The sequence below is a fragment of the Pygoscelis adeliae genome, unplaced genomic scaffold (genome assembly GCF_000699105.1).
Source record: "Pygoscelis adeliae isolate BGI_AS28 unplaced genomic scaffold, ASM69910v1 Scaffold68, whole genome shotgun sequence".
In the NCBI taxonomy this organism is placed as follows: domain Eukaryota; kingdom Metazoa; phylum Chordata; class Aves; order Sphenisciformes; family Spheniscidae; genus Pygoscelis; species Pygoscelis adeliae.
Window position 1 is genome coordinate 4,566,096 of NW_008825501.1, and position 10,188 is coordinate 4,576,283.

Below are 10,188 nucleotides of genomic sequence, written 5' to 3' on the forward strand. Positions count from 1 at the left end.
ATGGAGAGTATGACTGCTCTCTAACCTAACCACAGGTAGTCCCAGCACAGATGCCTCTGGGCACAGAAATGATCACTTTAAGAGCACAATACACCTGGATGTCATTTTAGATGGTCTGCTCCGTGTGATCACTTTAGAAGCAACTATTTATCTTTGTTGACTATAAAGGAAGGCTAAACCAACTAGCCCAGATGGATGCAGCTACACATAGCCAGCGTAGCCCACCCCCAGTCTCTAAGGAGGTGCAGACCTGCAAAAAGTAAAGGTATTTGTACATAGATGGGGTGAGGTATTTGCATTAGGAGCAGGGAAGTCTTAATACTGTTCCACAATTCACAGCAGGGGCTCTCTCTGCAATACCACACGTATTTCAGGTCACCCATGCTCAAGAAAGACAAACTGAAAGTGGAAGAGGTGCAAAGAAGTACCAGAAGGACAAGCAGGTGAATGGAGTCCCTCCATTCCAGTATGGGCCAAAAGTGCTCAAATAAGGTAATACAGCGAACCCAAGGCCAAGTTGGGACACACTGCTGTTAGTAAGTACATCAGGAAGCAAAAGAACTGTTTGTGCTGGCACAAGTGCAACTAGGGATGAACCAGCCATGGATAATTTTAGGCTGGAGAGTAGAAACCATAAGAACATGGATGTTCTGTAGATATTTTCCATTTCCAGGGATATGTTTTACTTTCCAAGGAGATGCAAGGGTAGAAAGAGGGTTAAATCTGAAAGGAGGCATGGAGTTCCCTGAAGCAGTTACCTCTTTTTCACCCATTTCTGTACCCTGACCCAATTGTACACCCCCAAGTTTTGCTTGTCCTCATATGGTCTCTGCAAGGGAATTCCTGCTAACCTGCGCCCTCAGAGAAGAGAATCGGGCTCCTGAACTGTACAAGCACCTTTGGAGCAAACTACACTCTCTGTCCCTTATGGTTTCAGGGCTGTCAAAGGACTTTAACTACCAGTTCACCTGGACGCTCCCTAAATCCACCTCTGCAAATGCAAAGTGAGCTTGCCTACACTTGCTGTAAGTGAGAACAAAGTCTGATGTCCTCTTTGGGACATTCGTTCCTTCAGCTGATTTTAAATCAGCCTGAATCCCAGGGGAATTTCCATACTGGCCTATTTATTTTTTTTTCCCCTGGGTAGTTTAAGTATTAAACATCATCCTTAAGCAAACAGGCATTAAGGAACTGCATTGTAATGGGCATTTCTGAGATTCCATAATGCAACAGGGATTTGGCATGGACAAGCCACTTGAGACAAGCGCCCGCGGCTGTGGAGATAACAGGGCTGTAAACAGAAGTGCTGGGCTGTGCAGTGGATGCAACACCCAAAGTCTGAAGAGGCATAAGCACCCACCTCCCAATTCACCAGAAGAGTCCCTCTCCCAAAGAGAATGTCCTGTTACCTGACAGCTCCTGCACAGAGAGACATCAGCAGGCATGGGACATGAGGTGGTTTTGGGTGATAGCTTTTAAACTGGATCTGGAAGCTTCAATGAAGGCTTGGTCTCATGGGTGGGGAAAAGCAAAGAATTTGAATGCTGTTGTGATGAGAGCCACTGTCTTCCCCTCCTTCCCCTTGGAGTTACATTGGTTGACTGACCCTATGGCTGACCTGGAATATCCCAAGGATGAAAAGCCAACATTTCCTTAGAAAATGTCCTGGCCTCTTTTTCTTGGCCTGCCCAGAAGGAACAAAAGTGGGGATTTACATACTGAAAGCCCTAAAGAAAGTCAGCAAAAGTAGATGCCAAAATAGGATGTAGGAGATATTCAGAATTTCAGTCCTAAATGAGGAGCACTGAAACGGGGCTAATCCTGTGCCCAGGAATACATCCATTAGTTGCCATGTGTAGACACAGGAAATCCAAGTCCTAGTTTGCTTCATGACCCAAGGCATGGATGGGTTTCTTGAGAAATCCATCGTCAAATCAAAGTGGTTTGTGGAAGCAGGGGGGAGGACATGGCAGGGGCAATCTCTCCCCAGACAAGCAGCCTGACTCAGCCCTCCCGGATCTCCCCCTACCCCTTATATCTGAGGACAGGGCCGGGTGTTGAGAACAGCCAGCCCAGAAGCCACAGGAGCTGCCTGCTCTGGCATAGGATGGCAGTCTGGGGATCAGAAACCAGCAGATGGGAGCAGCTTTCCTGTGAGCCATCAGTGCATTTGTAGCCAGCATGGACAGAAGCTCCCAACCCAAATCGCCTCTTCCTGGGGTCAGAAAACCCTTTTCCCTCTGGCGAGGAAACCCCCAGCCCTGCAAGCTGCCAGCACCCAGTGAGGACAGGATGAGACCTGAAAGCAGCACCAGCCGGAGGCAAGCATGGAGTGTACCAAAGGGACGAACAAGGGGTCCTCTCCGTCCTCACGGAGAGCCCTTGCGTCTCTCTGCCCTCTGGGATGCAGAGGGGATGGATCCCATCGCCCTTGCAGCCCCACATCTCCCAGCTCCAGCCCTCCTGGCAAATCCCAATAGTGGAGTTCCATCCCCACCACAGCTCCTGTTCACTTCCAGACTACAGAAGAAGGAGCAATGGGAAGATGACAAGAGCAGCAGTGGGTCAGGGAGCTTAAAAACCACAGAGAGGAGGAGAGGTTATCCCTCCCCAGGCTGGCAGCAGCCCGGGTCTCCCCATCACAGACACTTTGCTGCACTGTGTGTTTTGTGGGGTGGTAGGAGCAGGACAATGCTGCCAAGGTACTAAAATGCCCACCCTTTAGCAATGTATCTTGCCGCATACACTGCTTGGGGAATCATTTCCCAGCAAAATCTGTCAATGAAAGTCTGCTGTGTGTGGCTGCGGCTTCCCAGGCAGGAGCTCTGCATCCTCTGGGGACAGGCAGCATCTCTCCTGCTTTGCCTGTTAACCTACACGCCACAGATATACCCATTCTTCAGCTCCAGGCTGGGGGTATCAAACCCTCCAGCCCCTACTGGGAGGTGCAGGTGATGGGTCTTTGATGTCCACCCCCGTTCCCTGCGCTCAGACATCGCACCCACCCCTCCTGCCACCACATCCTGCAGGAAGCCCACAGAGACCTGAATCAGACCTGAGTTGGGCAACTGCAGTCAGCAAATTGGATACTGGTTACTGAACAGCGAGATAAGATCACTTACACTCATCCCGCTTGTGACTTTGGGAGTATCTATTGCAGGCACCCCGCTGGGGCATCCACTCAGCCTTGCAAAACCCTTACAAAGAGGCACCAGCCCTGGCTCCACACATGCTCTCCCACCCCTCCCAGAACGAATACACTCAGCTGGCAGAAATGACGATGCACGGAAGGGAGTGGGACTTGGCATGGCCATCGCACCGCTCATTCATCCCACCACCTGGTACAGGTACAGTCAGCAACAACGAGGGAAGGGTGGAGGGGCAGAGAAAACCTGGTGGGGTACCCCAGTGTGGACCACTGGGGAGGAATAAGACATGCCAGTAGTTTGTGGGAGCTTTCCATAAGGGATGTGGCAGTAGACTTGGTCCCGGCTGCTGCTAAAGAAATCACGGGAAATCTGAACTCAAGGCTATTATTAACCTATATAAAAAACTTCTTGCCTTGCTTCTTCTCTAGGAGATCAAAGGTGTGTGTGAGGGGGAGGAGAGGCAGCAGTCTTCCTCAGGTAGTGTTTGCCATCCTAGCACTTCTGAGATCCCCGAGATGCAGGAGCTGTGCCACCCGCGCGCCCACCGCTGGAACAAGTGGCTTTGCAGCATGAAGCAGAGCACCCTGCAGCTCTTCCAATGGGCATCCCTGATTCCCTGTGGACACAGCACCAGGGTGTAAGGCTGAGCTCAGCAGGCCTCCAAGCACAAGCTGTCTGGAGCCAGCTCGTGTGGAGAGCCAGCAAACACGGCTGGATTTTCAACCAAGGGCCATGGGCTCTGAGCAGCCCACAAGGATCCAGACCCAGGGCGTGTGAGAGGGCAAAGCTGTAGCAGAGGGAATCGCCTTGGTGGTGGTGGGACCTGCTTCTGGGACTGCAGCTCTTTGCTGCTGTGTCTCATATTGTTCCCAGGCGTGGCCACAGCAGCCCATCCTGGCTCCTTCAGAAATAGGCCAAGACTCTTTGGTAGCTTCAGTCAAGAGACAAGGGGTCTGCAGCATTGTGTACCCATGTACAACCCATGCTGCCCATGCTGGAGAGGCAAGGTACCCCTCAGATTGGACATATCTTTCAGGAAGACATCAAGCAGGGAATAAAGACTCATGTCCTAGAGGTGGCACCAAGCCTTTGCACCAGCAGCGTCCCAGGAGGAAAGTGCAGACATACACTCAATCTAAACTACCTGGTGGGTTACTTCAAGTTGGATCATAGCAAGCCCTGCTGAGAACAGCTCAAGAACTGAGGCCAATTGCTAGTAAGTCTTCCTGAGGCCCCATATCTAGAAAGGAATTAATTTTTGCTCACTGAAATGGAGTTTCATCAGGGGCCAGGGAGGAATGCTGCTCCCTTGACACCAGCCCTGATCATTTTCTGCTTGTTGCCATTTACCGCAAGGTGCTTCGGAGACGTTTCTGGAATGTGCAGTGCCCCGAGGATGACTCTGGGCCATGAAACTCTAAACCAGCTCATGGACCTCTACGGTAAATGATCACATCTGTCATTATTACCTCCAGCTGCTGGAACCGTTGAGCTCAGATCACTGCTCTGTCTTTCATCACTATTGTTTTTGCCACTTGGTAAACAGACAACTTTCCATCCTTGTGTCTGGGACAATGCATCATTCAATGGATGTGCTCCAAACCAACACCTTAAGGTTATTGCTAACTTATATAACAAGAAATGCTGGGCTAAATCCTCCATGTGTGTGAACTGGGGTTTCTTCGGCTTTCAGCAGTAGAGAATTTGGCCCCTAAAACTTAGTTGCCCTGCGTCCTGGGATGCTCCCCTGCCTGTGCTCTGCACCATCGGCCTGTGAGCAACACTACAGGTGGTTTAAGACATGTTTGGGCTGTGCCCTAGCATGTGTAAGAGCCCTGGTCACTGCCTGGGATTATACTTCAGCTGTTGCCTCCTTTCATGGGAAAGAAGATGGAGGAAAGCAGAAACACTGTGTGTGTACCAAAGCTGAGTTTCACTGGCTACAAACTTTAGCTGCAATAAAGTTCAAATAGCCCTGCTCAGGAGTCTTCATGGACATAAGATGCACTTCTTTTAGTGCTGGGATTTCCAACAATAATGATGTTCTGGTTCTGCATCTCCGTCCCCCACCAGGACTGCCAATGCCATCGGCGTGTAATTGCAAGAGCTGGACAGCCAGTACAGAGCCCCACTGTCCTGTGACTTGTCTGGTCACCTGGACCGTTGCTGAAAGATGATGGCAATGAAAAGGTTGTCACTGCAATGTCTGACCTCTTCACTGACATTGCTTATGTAGTAGATATCCACTAGTTGGAGGCTTGCTGGAGAGTGCAGAGTGGAGGGGAAGGGAACCTCACATGACAGCAGATCAAAAAGACAGGATTATCGGCACCCAGCCCTGACGAGTGCAGGGCTGTGGGGTTTCAGATGTTTTTGCTTTTTGAGGGATGTTAAAAAGTTAAAGACGGTGAAGACAGCACCAGGAAATTCAGCCGGGGGCTAAAGCAAATACCCTTCGCAGGGAGAATCTGAGAGTTCAGCATGTTCAGCCTTTCAGAGAGAAGATGGAAAGGCAGCTTGATTACAGGGTACAAACAACACTGTGGGGAGAAAAATACAAGGTCTTTAATTTCCAGGAGAAAGGCATGTAAAGCCAAACAGCTTTTAGCCTTGACCCAGAAAAATCCAAATGAGAAGACCGGGCACGGGGATTTGCACTTCCCCAGCGCAATGCTGGCTATCCTGGGGCGAGCGGGCTGGTGGGCTCGGCAGGGGGGCGTCTCTTGGCCAAGAGGGAAGACTCCAATGCAAAGAGCTGGAAGATTTTTCTAGCTACCCATTGACTGCAGGTGCTGCTGCTCCAGAGCGTGCTCCATCACGTCCCCATTTCAAAGGAGCAAACACTTCAGTGGGAAGAGAGAGACGTGATTTGCTAGCCTGAGGCTCAGCCAGGCTGAGCCTGTGCTGCACTGGTCGTGTTGTGTGGCATCATTGAGCTCCAGGGATCCAGAGCCAAGCCAGAATAATTAATTGTGCAACACCTTTATGACTGGGAAACCTGCCTCCCCTCCCTTATATAATGGCAGCGCCCGGGGGCAAGTCATCTCCTGCTGACTGCGGAGCTGCATGGCACAGAGCAGCCTTCCGAGCTGGGGGACAGGCACTGCCCCAGAACAGGGCACGGACACCCCCCAGTTCCCCTGTGTGAAGGACAGGATGCATTTGCAGGACCATGCACTGAGATGAGAGACACTTCTCTGATCCCACAAGGGAATGAGAAATGTGCTTAAACACCCCGTCCAAGCCCAAAACAAGAATTTCAACCAACCCAGCAGGTCTAGCTGATTTTTCTCCTTATCCCCTCCATTGCAGGCTCCTACAGTCATCTTCCACTCATCCTCCCTTCCCCCTTCACACCACGCATGTGCCATGGAACACGGCCAGACTGCCCACATCAGGAGGATGCAGCCACGCAAACATGTCCCCACGCACACCCAGAGGCACAGCCGGTGCCCAGCGCTGGCACGCATGCACCCAGCACACACGTCGCACCAGGCGCTGCCCTCCTCCTCCGCTGCCTGGGCACACACGTTGCAGGGCTACTGGTCCCCCTGCCCTAAGTGGTCAGGGGCAGGGCAGGAGCAATGCCCAGGGCAGGGCAGGAAGATGTGGGTGTCCTGCCCGCGGCGGTGGGAGCCGAGCTATGCCTGCACGACAAGGGTGGGGGTGGGATGCACTGGGTGCTTATGTGCCATGGGGGGGTAGGCTGGCTGGCACGAGCAGCAGAGGGACCTGTCGCAGAGCAAGCACTTTTGGGCAAAGGGGCCTGTGAGGCCCAAACATCTGCCTGCACAAGTGCTTCTGCTGTGCCTTATCAGCACGGCTGCCAGCACAGCCTGTTGCTCTGCTCCCAAGCTTGCCCATAGCATTGCCAAACAGTCACTGCTGGGGGTTGAACGTTTTCTGTCTTGTTTGTTTGCCTCAAGCATATATATATACCTCTCTGTGCCAAGACAACTTCAAGCACTTCCAAAAGTAGGCTAGTAACAAATCTACGCTTTTGCCCGTCTTAAAATCATACTTGTAAAAGCCTGGTGACCTTGTCATGGATCTGGGACTTGAGATATGATTGGGAGGCAGAGATGTAGGTAAGTGCTTTTGCCCATTGGTGAAAATCCACCCCAGTGTGGTCCAGGTGCAGACCTCAGCAGGGACTTGGCAGATTTTTGCTGAGAAGACTCCCCTGAAATTTTGAAATTCACTCACTTATTTTCTGAAAATGTCTGCAGTTCCTAAAGAGGATAAGACCACTCACCACACCATCCCCACAGAGGAAATGGATCTGCTCCCTTGGGCTGGCAGCTCCTGATGGCTCCATGGCAGAAGATGGACACCAGGGATAAAAAACAGGGACTGACAACCTTCTCTGACCATGCTGTTCTCTGTAAAATGGTGTCTAGGAGGAAGGAGGATTACCTGAGAGGTAACAAACCCACATTGGGGTGGAGGAGCAAGTACACCGTGAAATGAACACTAGTGACAACAGGACTGGGAAGGTGGAGGGAAGCTCTGGGATTTAGAGAGGGAGACAAGGCAAGGAGATGGAAAGGAAAGGGATGGGGATTGGAATGGGGTTTGGGATGTGATGCCAGGGAAAGCCTTTCTTGCAGAGACCACCTCATGGTTCCCCAGAGAGAAACCAAGACAGACAAGAAGGCGGTGGGACCTAGAGGTGGCTGGACCAGGTGACAGGAACTGCCAGCCTGTGGAGGACATGGGAAGGAACAGGAGGCAGGCAGGAGGGCTACAGAGAGACCTGGCATTGGGGACACAGTGTCTGCAACAGGGGCCAGGGAGGAGGCATGCGTGCAGCTGATAAGGGACTCAGGAGAAGCGGCAGAGGGACTGGGACCAGCAAGCTGTGTGCAGAGGCATTTTAAACCAAGAGCTTAAACTGGGAGTTGCGACTGAGCAGATAAAGGGTCTGAGGCTAAGAAAGGGAGAGGAGGGGTTCTCCGCAGAAAGGCAAAGAAGAAGGGAACAGGCACTAATTTAGGGTTCAAGAGGCTGAGAGCCTTGAACTAGTTGGGGGACATGGAGGAGGGCAAAAAGACTGGGACAGACAGGAGGAGTGCTCCAAAATGGAATGAATCCAGGGAAACAAGCATGTAGCAACCATGACAGGCTTTGCTGCTGAGCCCCAAGAGAGCCATGAGTCTCACCCTGTCCTCTGCTGTCAGCAAATACTCATGAAGACCTTCAGGCAAAACATGTTTCAAGCCTTCTTCGTAATGAGACCAGGGCCTCCTACCAACCAGTCATCCAGGCTCCCTCTGCTCCGATAGAAGGGGAGGGGGTGTAGTGAGTCATGAGGACTGAGTAAGACCTGGGTTTTGATCAGTTGAATGGGTTTTTTAACCACAGAAAACTGCTCCAGATGCATGAATTAAAAGAAGTTTGTTAAGGCTTTAAAGTTCAGCCCTCCATTAAGGGCCTGTCTTGGTTTAAAAAAAAACCTTTGAGTTTACACATGAAGATATAGTCCCCACTATGTTTCCTTCTTTTGGGGTGCACAACGGGCAGTGCTCAACTGATGAACAGCTCTTGCATCTTCTGTTTTCCTCTTGCTGCTTCTCACTTGTCTTCAAACAGTTCAACCCTAATCCAAAGAACCATCATCACCTCGTCTTTCCCAGGTCAGTCATCACCCTCCAGCTGGAGCAGTTCACTCAGGTCCCTTCACCCCTTGAGATGGCAGCGTGGAAAAGAAGCATTACCCCCTCTTCATCTAGGCACCGAATAAAATCTTGTAGGTCCCCCATTTGATGCTCCCCAGGTCTGTTGTATAGGAGCACCCAGTGCTGTACATTCAAGCCCAGCTCATGTTGACATCCAGCATTGTACACTGACAGTGAGACCATTCAGATAAAGAGCTGTCAGTTCAACCCTCTTGGAGGGGTTAATCATGTAAATCACTGGTCAGCAAGGTTAGCACTTGGAGAAGACAGTGCCTGCCCATAGCAGGTAGGTTCCCTGGCATACGTGTCTCTCTGGCTGAGATCGCCAAGATGTACAGGAGTTCCCAGAGGCAAAAGCACATCCATCCAGTTCCTGTGTGCACTCAGCTACAAAGTGTGGGGACACCCAGCTGTCCCTGATCTTCTCTCATCATTGTCATGCAGACGTCCTCCAACTGGGCAAGACATATACACCAGCAAGTAGTGAACTCCAATCAGTTGGCATTAAATGAAACCATGACCACGAATTACAATCTTGGGGGACCAATGTCTGGCTTGTTGGTGTTAAATCCTCCTGGTGATACTAATTTCAATAGAGCCAACACTGGAGTGAGAAGGATACTGGAGGGGAGACCCAGTATGCAATAAGCCTTAGGGATGATAATGGGGGGACTTGAGAGCTCTGAGGGGAACAGTAGGTCCTGCAGTGACCCTGTTTCTGGTGGACAGGTGTAGCATCATCAGGCAGATAGAGACCTTTTCCAAAGCTCCTAAATGACTTGGGCCCAGAAGAAGTGGAAGGTAAATATAGGAACTGAGATCGACAAAGTGCTTAAGACTTCTCACCCAGAGAACTTCAAAGACTTTACAGAGGGTGCTCACATCACCTTACTCGGTGTCTGAGATAGGGCTACGTCCCTAGAGAAACAGACTTGGACGTTGTGAAATACATGCTAGACATGCATTGACAACATAGGCCATTAAGCTGGACATCTGGGGCATAATTCAGTTATCCAAAGCTAGCTGTCTCTGAGGTGCCCTGAGGTACCTAAACCAATTGGCAGATCTGACATGGGACCTTCAGGAGAGCCTTGTCCTTCCAAAGAGTAGCGAGAGGTCAGGAAGGACATCCAGGTCATCTCAAAGAGCTCTAAACATCTACATTTAGGCAACTGAATCAAGCCCCAAATGTGAGACATTGGTGTGAGTTTGTAAATCCCACGCAATGTCTAGACACATCTTCCTTTACGCAAATACTTTGATCTATATCTGGTCCTTCAGCTGGCCGTTACGCACTTTTGCAAGGACTTTGACTCCTAAGTCATTTCAATGGTTTGGCAAATGTTATCTCTGGGCAACTG